We start from the raw sequence: 7,653 nt of genomic DNA, 5'->3' as shown, positions 1-7,653 counted from the left end.
GCCTCCCAGAGTGCTAGGATTACAGGCCTGATTGCATGGCCCTTCTTTCACTTTTAATTAAAATTAATTAGAAGATATTCACAAGTTATCTGAGGGTCTTTTTATTACCTGATTTTTTTCTAAGTTGTCTTTAAAATAATCTCTATCGTATTTTATAATGTACTGTTCCTGCTCTCATTTAGCCCCACTATTTCTGTTGTGTTTTATAATAACCTCTTTTGTCTAGACTGCCTTGTTCAATCTTCAGAGGATTCTTCCCCACCATCCCTCTCCTCTTCTCTGTATTTATTGAGCTGTTCTTAATGGTTGCTTTCAAATTCTTTCCTTTCATAATGACAAACCTAAGCATTATTTATTCCTACAAACTTTCATAATTCTCAATCTCGTGCATGTCTCTGTCATGTTATTACATATGGTTTCTCCTATGATTGTGAGGACTTTCATCTCTTTTCACCATTATAAGGATAAAGGGGAATTGTGTGTGAAAAAGGCATAGGTAGAAATACCTTATGAAAACAACTGACCCCTGTCAGGCCAGAGTTGGCTAAAGACCAGAGGAAAGACTTGGAATGAGGGCTGGGTGGTGCAAAGGCAGGGCGAGCAAAGACTGGACTTCCACCAAGGCTGAAGGAAGTTTCAGTCACATCTTTGGTGTCAGAATTCCTGTCCTTAATGAAGGTTGCACTTTCTGTCCTCACAGTGACGTACTGTGCTTCTACTACAGAAAACATAAAGTAAAGAGTACATGAAAATATTTGTAATTAAGACTCAATGGATAATACAAGAACAGGCTGTCTTCAAACAACTCACAGTTTATCTTGGATTGCCAAGAAGCAGCCGATAGACGTTTTAAACTTGGCTCAGGTACATTCTGCAAAACAGTGCTTTTAAGGATGATGAGCATCAAATTTCATAAAATACTTAACAATATGTACAAGCACAGATTTCAGAGTGACTCAGATGTAGATTCAGCCCTCGAGACTGCCATTTCCTAACCTACCTCTTCTCGTGGAGTGAGATTTATGACAAATGATGCCAAAATCCTCATAATCCTCTCTTTACAGCTAGGTGATTTTTTTTTCTTTTTTTTTTTTTTTTTGAGACAGAGTCTCACTTTGTCACCCTCGGTAGAGTGCTGTGGTATCACAGCTCACAGCAACCTCAGACTCTTGGGTTTAAGCAATTCTCTTGCTTCAGTCTCCCAAGTAGCTGGGACTACACGCACCTGCCACACACCAGCTATTTTTGTTGTTGTTGTTGTAATTGTTTTTAGCAGGCCCAGGCCAGGTTCAAACCCACCAGCCTTGGTGCATGTGACCAGCGCCCTAACCACTGTGCTAAAGGTGCAGAGCCCAGCTAGGTGATTATTATACAAATACTATGATACCCATCAGATTTTTTTTTTTTTTTTTTGCAGTTTTTTGGCTGGGGCCAGGTTTGAATCCACCATTTCCGGCATATGGGGCCGGCGACCTACTCCTTTGAGCCACAGGCGATGCCCTCCATCAGACTTTTTTTTAATTTTTATTTTTTTAATTTCAGTTTGCTTGTTCATTCTTCTTTGTTTGAAGTACTCCTTTTTTGTTCATTTTCTTCTTCCTCTGGCGGTGCTGACTGTTTTTGATGTTGTTAGTAGAGACAGGGTCTTAATCTAGCTCACTGCTGCTCATACTGGTCTTGAACCTCTGAGCTCAGACAATCCACCCGCCTCGGCCTCCCACAGCGCTGGGACTACAGGCGTGAGCCACCACGCCCGGCCCAACAGACTTTTTTAAATCAATATAACCTAGAACAAAAATGTATCCCAAGGGAATTTAGAGTATTACTGAAAAATCTAACATTAATGCTTTTAAATTCATTCCATGTTATATTTCCCAATGTGTCTGCATGATTTGTATTTGCATGAGTTACCTCTTGCAGGGGGAAGTGTGAGAGTTTAGTTTTTAGTGATATTTTAATTAAATAGTTATTTATGCAAAAAGTATAAGTTGCTTCTATTCTGTAGGTCAAAACCTAAAGGTAAATGATTGTATGGATTCAGCTCTTTACAAGAAAAAGAAAAAAATGGATAAACCTGTGGGCCAACAATTGATGAATGAAAAACCACACATAGGCTCAGCTCCTGTATCACAGTGGTTACAGCACCAGCCACATACAATGAGGCTGGCGGGTTCGAACCCCACCCGGGACAGCTAAATAACAATGACAACTGCAACAAAAATAACCAGGCGTCGTGGCGGGTGCCTGTAGTCCCAGCTAGTTGAGAGGCTGAGGCAAGAGAATGGCTTAAGCCCAAGAGTTGGAGGTTGCTGTGAGCTGTGATGCCACAGTACTCTACCAAGAGCAACATAATGGGAGAAAGAAAGAAAAGAAAGAAGGGGAGAGAGAGAGAGAGAGAGAGAGAAAGAAAGAAAGAAAGAAAAAGACCACTCATAGCAGTGAAACAGAAAGATGCAGTTAAATATGCTGACAGTGGAGACAGAGACAGACTAAAAGAGCAAGAAAAAATTTAAGCTGGGTAAATCATTTTTAAAAGGTGGAGGATGAGGGAGAAACAAAAAAGAAGACATGACCTGTAAATTGAGTATGAGCTTAGGCCAGGGAAGGGAAGAGAAATGACTAACTACAATAAGGTACATGGAGAAATACAGATACATAACAGACTTTGATTCACAATACATCCTAAATGATACTTGCCAATTAGTATTTACAATTTGTTTTATGTAAATACTTTTGTGATACAGCTTAATTTTATCACTATAAGTCATTCAATTAGTGAAACGTGGTCATCTACCACTTTCTGAAAGCTGTGACATTATTACAACAGAGAGGGATCAAATGGGGGAAAAAATGTTCCACCAACTTTCCCCTTAGAGGAAGAATTGGTAATCAGAATTTTAAAGAGGAATGTATGCCTTGAAAAGATATATTTATGAGAACATGGGTTGGGGCTAAAATAAGTTTAAGACATTTTAATCTAAAATCCTGCTCTAAGATTTCTGTTGGAGGATACTAAAAAACATATAGCAGCCCACTTTCCTATTTATGATATATGTCTAAACTATTTTCTTCTTATTTATGACATATTTTGTCAACAAAACTCCCTGAACTTATGCATTCTAAGCATTAAATGGGATAATAAATTTAAGCCGTAAATTTAGAAATGCAACAGATTTAGCCATATATTATGTATATAACACCATTTATATCACTACATTATATAAAAATCCATTGGCCTATTCATTTATTCATACTCAAAAAATTTTTTTAAAGATTCTTAAATGCTAAACTTTATTCTAGGTACTCCAAGATACACTCCAACATATTTCCTCATAATAATTGGGAACCTTTAAAATAATTATTTAAATAACTAAATATAAGACTTCTAAAATTTGAGATTTTAGAGTGCAATACAAAGACTTAGAGTGAATATTTTTTTAAACTATGATGCAAAAATACTTCCAAAATTAAAATTTAACCATATGACTATTAATAGTCTCTGCTTTTAGAATTGGTTGAATTATTCAATCAAAGTATTAAATATACTCTTATTGGGATGACTTAGAAAACACAATGGAAATCCATTGTAATATAGATTTTGAGAAAGATAATTTAAATTTCTCTTTTTCCACTCTTGTTTTGAAATCTGAAATGGGGTCTCACTGTGTTGCTCAGGCTGGTTCAAACTTCTGAGTTTGTTATCCTCCCACAACACCCTCCCAAACATTTGGAAATAGTGGAAAAAGCTGTAATACCCAGCTAAATTTTCACAATTTCTGATATTATTTTACTCTAATTACAGAACCAAAGATAGAAATGGAGAAAAAAGCTCTCTCCTAGAACCCATTAAAAGATTATAATACATGTCCGAGAAAAAGGAAAACTGTATGTTATGTGTTGTACAATTTGGAAATTTAAAATCAATAGGCAGATTCCAGAATTAATATAATAAGTAGTTGTAGCCACTAGAGATTTATTTAGGTAAAAGTATTATGTCATGTTAATAGCATATAAAATCATAGTAAGTATACTTATCCAAAAAAACCTTGACTAAATTTCACATTACCTCAATTGTGGAAATGTTTCCTAATATCATTCTTATCATTATGCATTTTTTTTCAGCATTAACCCCATGAAACTAATTATCAATCCTTTGTTATTTCCCAATGGGAAAAAAATTTAAAAACATTCCAGAAGTCATATTTGTATGAAATCTTTTTCTCTGACCAACCTTCGATTATAAACATAATATGATCACAGGTGAGTCACAGCTAAATTTTAACAGTAAATACTATACAAAACTAGATTCATAGTGAGAAAATTAATTTCACAGGAGACACCTTTACCTCAATATCAGAATCGAAGTCTTCCATATCAGGTATATGCAATAAATTATCACCACTATCCAAAGTGCTGGAAAGCCTTTGGGGCAAAAACATACAACAGAAATAAGCGAATTCATTTCATTTCTTTTTTTTTTTTTTTTGAGACAGAGCCTCAAGCTGTCGCCCTGGGTAGAGTGCCATGGCATCACAGCTCACAGCAACCTCCAACTCCTGGGCTCAAGCGATTCTCCTGCCTCTGCCTCCCAAGTAGCTGGGATTACAGGTGCCTGCCACAATTCCCGGCTTTTTTTTGGTTGCAGCTGTCATTGTTGTTAGGCAGGGCTGGGCTGGATTCGAACCCGCCAGCTCAGGTGTATATGGCTGGTGCCTTAGCCGCTTGAGCCACAGGTACCGAGCCAATGAATTTATTTCTTAAAAAAAAAAAAAAATCTGTCCATTTATATTTGGATGCTTCATCCACAAAACAAAAGCAAAAATAAAACCTGGGGAAAGGTCAGCTACCTGTATATTGGATTATGTGTCCTTTTTTTTTTCTCAACTCTTTTAAAAATTTTTTTAAATTTCAGATTGATGTGGGCAGTGCCTGTGGCTCGGTGAGTAGGGCGTCGGCCCCATATACTGAAAGTGGCGGGTTCAAACCCGGCCCCGGCCAAACTGCAACAAAAAAATAGCTGGGCGTTGTGGCGGGCGCCTGTAGTCCCAGCTGCTCGGGAGGCTGAGGCAAGAGAATTGCTTGAGCCCAAGAGCTGGAGGTTGCTGTGAGCCATGTGACGTCATGGCCCTCTACCGAGGGCCGTAAAGTAAGACTCTGTCTCTACAAAAAAATAAATAAATAAATAAAAATAAATAAATTTCAGATTGATGTATGTGTACAACGAGGTTACTTTGTTTGCATTTGTTAGGTAGAGTCCAAATCGTAGTTGAGCTCTTCACCCAGAAAGTGAGTCAAAGTTACCAAACCCTCTCCCTCCTCCTCCCCTCTATTGAATGCAGTTGTGTTTTTCACTTGCATGTAGTTGTTTACCTATAGTACATGAAATACTGGTTTCACATTAGTATTCATACACTGGATAGTTTCTTTTCTATTCTTGTGATACTTTACTAAAGAGACTGTTCTTCAGCTCCATCCAGGTTAGTATAAAAGATGTAAAGTCACCATCTTTTTATGGCTGAATAATACTCCATGGGATACACATACCACAGTTGAATTATGTGTCTTGATATACCTCTCTTCATATCTAAAACATGGCAGGTAATTCACCTTATCCATGCACAAGCATCACCTTACGATAAAAAAAAAAAGCCAACTTTTGTGCATAACAAAACATTCATTTTCCTGATGAATAATTTCCAGAGATTATTCTGATTTATTTTTCTTTTTCTTTTTTTTTGAGACAGAGCCTCAAGCTGTCACCCTGGGTAGAGTGTCGTGGCATCACAGCTCACAGCAATCTCCAACTCCTGGGCTTAAGGGATTCTCTTGCCTCAGCCTCCCAAGTAGTTGGGACTACAGATGCCTGCCACAACGCCCAGCTATTTTTTGGTTGTAGTTGTCATTGTTTGGCAGGCCCGGGCTGGATTTGAACCCGCCATCTGTGGTGTATGTGGCTGGCACCTTAGCTGCTTGAGCTACAGGTGCTGAGCCAATTATTCTGATTTCTAATTGATTCTATAAATAAACTTTGATAAGCCGTGGAACCTGCATGTTTGTGTGCAGGTTGTGATGTGAGATTCACTTTTCCATCAGTTTTAAACCAACCAGACACATGCAGTAGCTCTAAAAGGCTTGATGATTCCTACAAAGAATAACTTCACGAGAGAACTCATATATTCCATTATTAAACAGAAAATGCTGGTGCTAATGGAAAACAAACAAAAAAATCCACATATTTTTAAAAAGATCTGAAAATCTTGTCACCTAATATAACTTTCCAAACACAGGCTGGCAGGCCAGGTAGCACCTTTCTCTCCAGCTTTTTGTCTCCCCCGCCCTTGTCTTCTCCCGCCCCCCCCCCCGTGCCCCACCCCCATCCCGGCTCTCGGCTATCCTTTCTATCTCCCTCTTTCTTGGGTCATCTCACCACTATTTCCCCTTGCTCTAATATAAAATAAACATTTAAAAACACAAAAAATGTTTGAAGCACCTGCCACGTGTGCAGCACAGCGCCCTGCCCTTCCTGCGATGCCAGGCTGCTCTTGCAGAGCTTCATCTGGAAGGAGAGATGGTGGACACCCTCCTTGTCTTTACTAGTGCTCTTATTTTCTGTTAAGGCAAAATAAATAAATGAAGACGATGTGGTTTGTAAAGTAAGCAAATATTGATATTCAGTCCAATTCAACAAATTTTGTGTTGCCTATCTTTGCATATATAAGTGCCTACTATTTCATTAAAATAGAAAAAGTCTAAAAAAGTAAAATAGTAGGACGGCGCCTGTGGCTCAGTCCATAAGGCGCCGGCCCCATATACCGAGGGTGGTGTGTTCAAACCCAGCCCCAGCCAAACTGCAACCAAAAAAATAGCCGGGCGTTGTGGCGGGCACCTGTAGTCCCAGCTACTTGGGAGGCTGAGGCAAGAGAATCGCTTAAGCCCAGGAGTTGGAGGTTGCTGTGAGCTGTGTGAGGCCACGGCACTCTACCGAGGGCCATAAAGTGAGACTCTGTCTCTACAAAAAAAAAAAAAAGTAAAATAGTAAGTGTGAAAAAGCAACATAGGTTGTCAGAGTATTTTATAAGGTCAGAGAATAAAGAGGTTAAATGTTGGTAAGAGTATTTGGGAAAAACACCATCATCACCATAACTAGTGCTAATTTTGTGTCCCTGTGCTGAAGGCTAGATATGGATGCTCCTATGTTTACCCCAAAGTGTCAACCCAGTAGGCTCTAGTCTGCTTCGTGGGCAGGATGGGTCCCAAACTGGCCTTCAGGGAAACACAAGTAAAGGGGAGAAAAACAATGAAAGCAAAGGCACAGAGACTAGTTCTCAAGTAGTAAAAGTTTCACGAACCTTTTCGTTTTGTTTTAAATTTAAATGTTTACACGTTTGGGAATCGCTTACTCCAAATAGATTTTTATTTTTTACTGTAACATAAAAAACATTTTTTTCCTAAGTGGTATATACATATAATTTAGGTTCTGTTTCCAATGATTTACAATATGCGATAAATTGGTTTTATTCGACTTGAATTACCCAGATAATTACTCAAGTTCATCTTATATATTTAAACACCTCTAAAAATGGCAGCTAGAGATACATGCGTAAAACTAACGATATGGTCAAAAACAGTGGAGCTGAGCCGCTTGGCGGCTGT

At 38.4% G+C, this 7,653-nt stretch overlaps 1 long non-coding RNA gene across 1 annotated transcript; it reads right to left on the bottom strand.

Moving 5' to 3' along the window:
* Positions 1–828: 828 nt before the first annotated feature.
* Positions 829–6,609, bottom strand: LOC128586496 (uncharacterized). The gene is made up of 3 exons (XR_008380244.1): positions 6,491–6,609; positions 4,347–4,422; positions 829–871 (listed from the first exon to the last, which is right to left on the bottom strand). It is a non-coding gene; the product is annotated as an uncharacterized LOC128586496 (long non-coding RNA).
* Between the last annotated feature and the right edge of the window lie 1,044 nt (positions 6,610–7,653).

The sequence above is a fragment of the Nycticebus coucang genome, chromosome 5 (genome assembly GCF_027406575.1).
Source record: "Nycticebus coucang isolate mNycCou1 chromosome 5, mNycCou1.pri, whole genome shotgun sequence".
NCBI lineage: Eukaryota > Metazoa > Chordata > Mammalia > Primates > Lorisidae > Nycticebus > Nycticebus coucang.
This window is presented reverse-complemented; position numbering and strand designations above follow the sequence as displayed.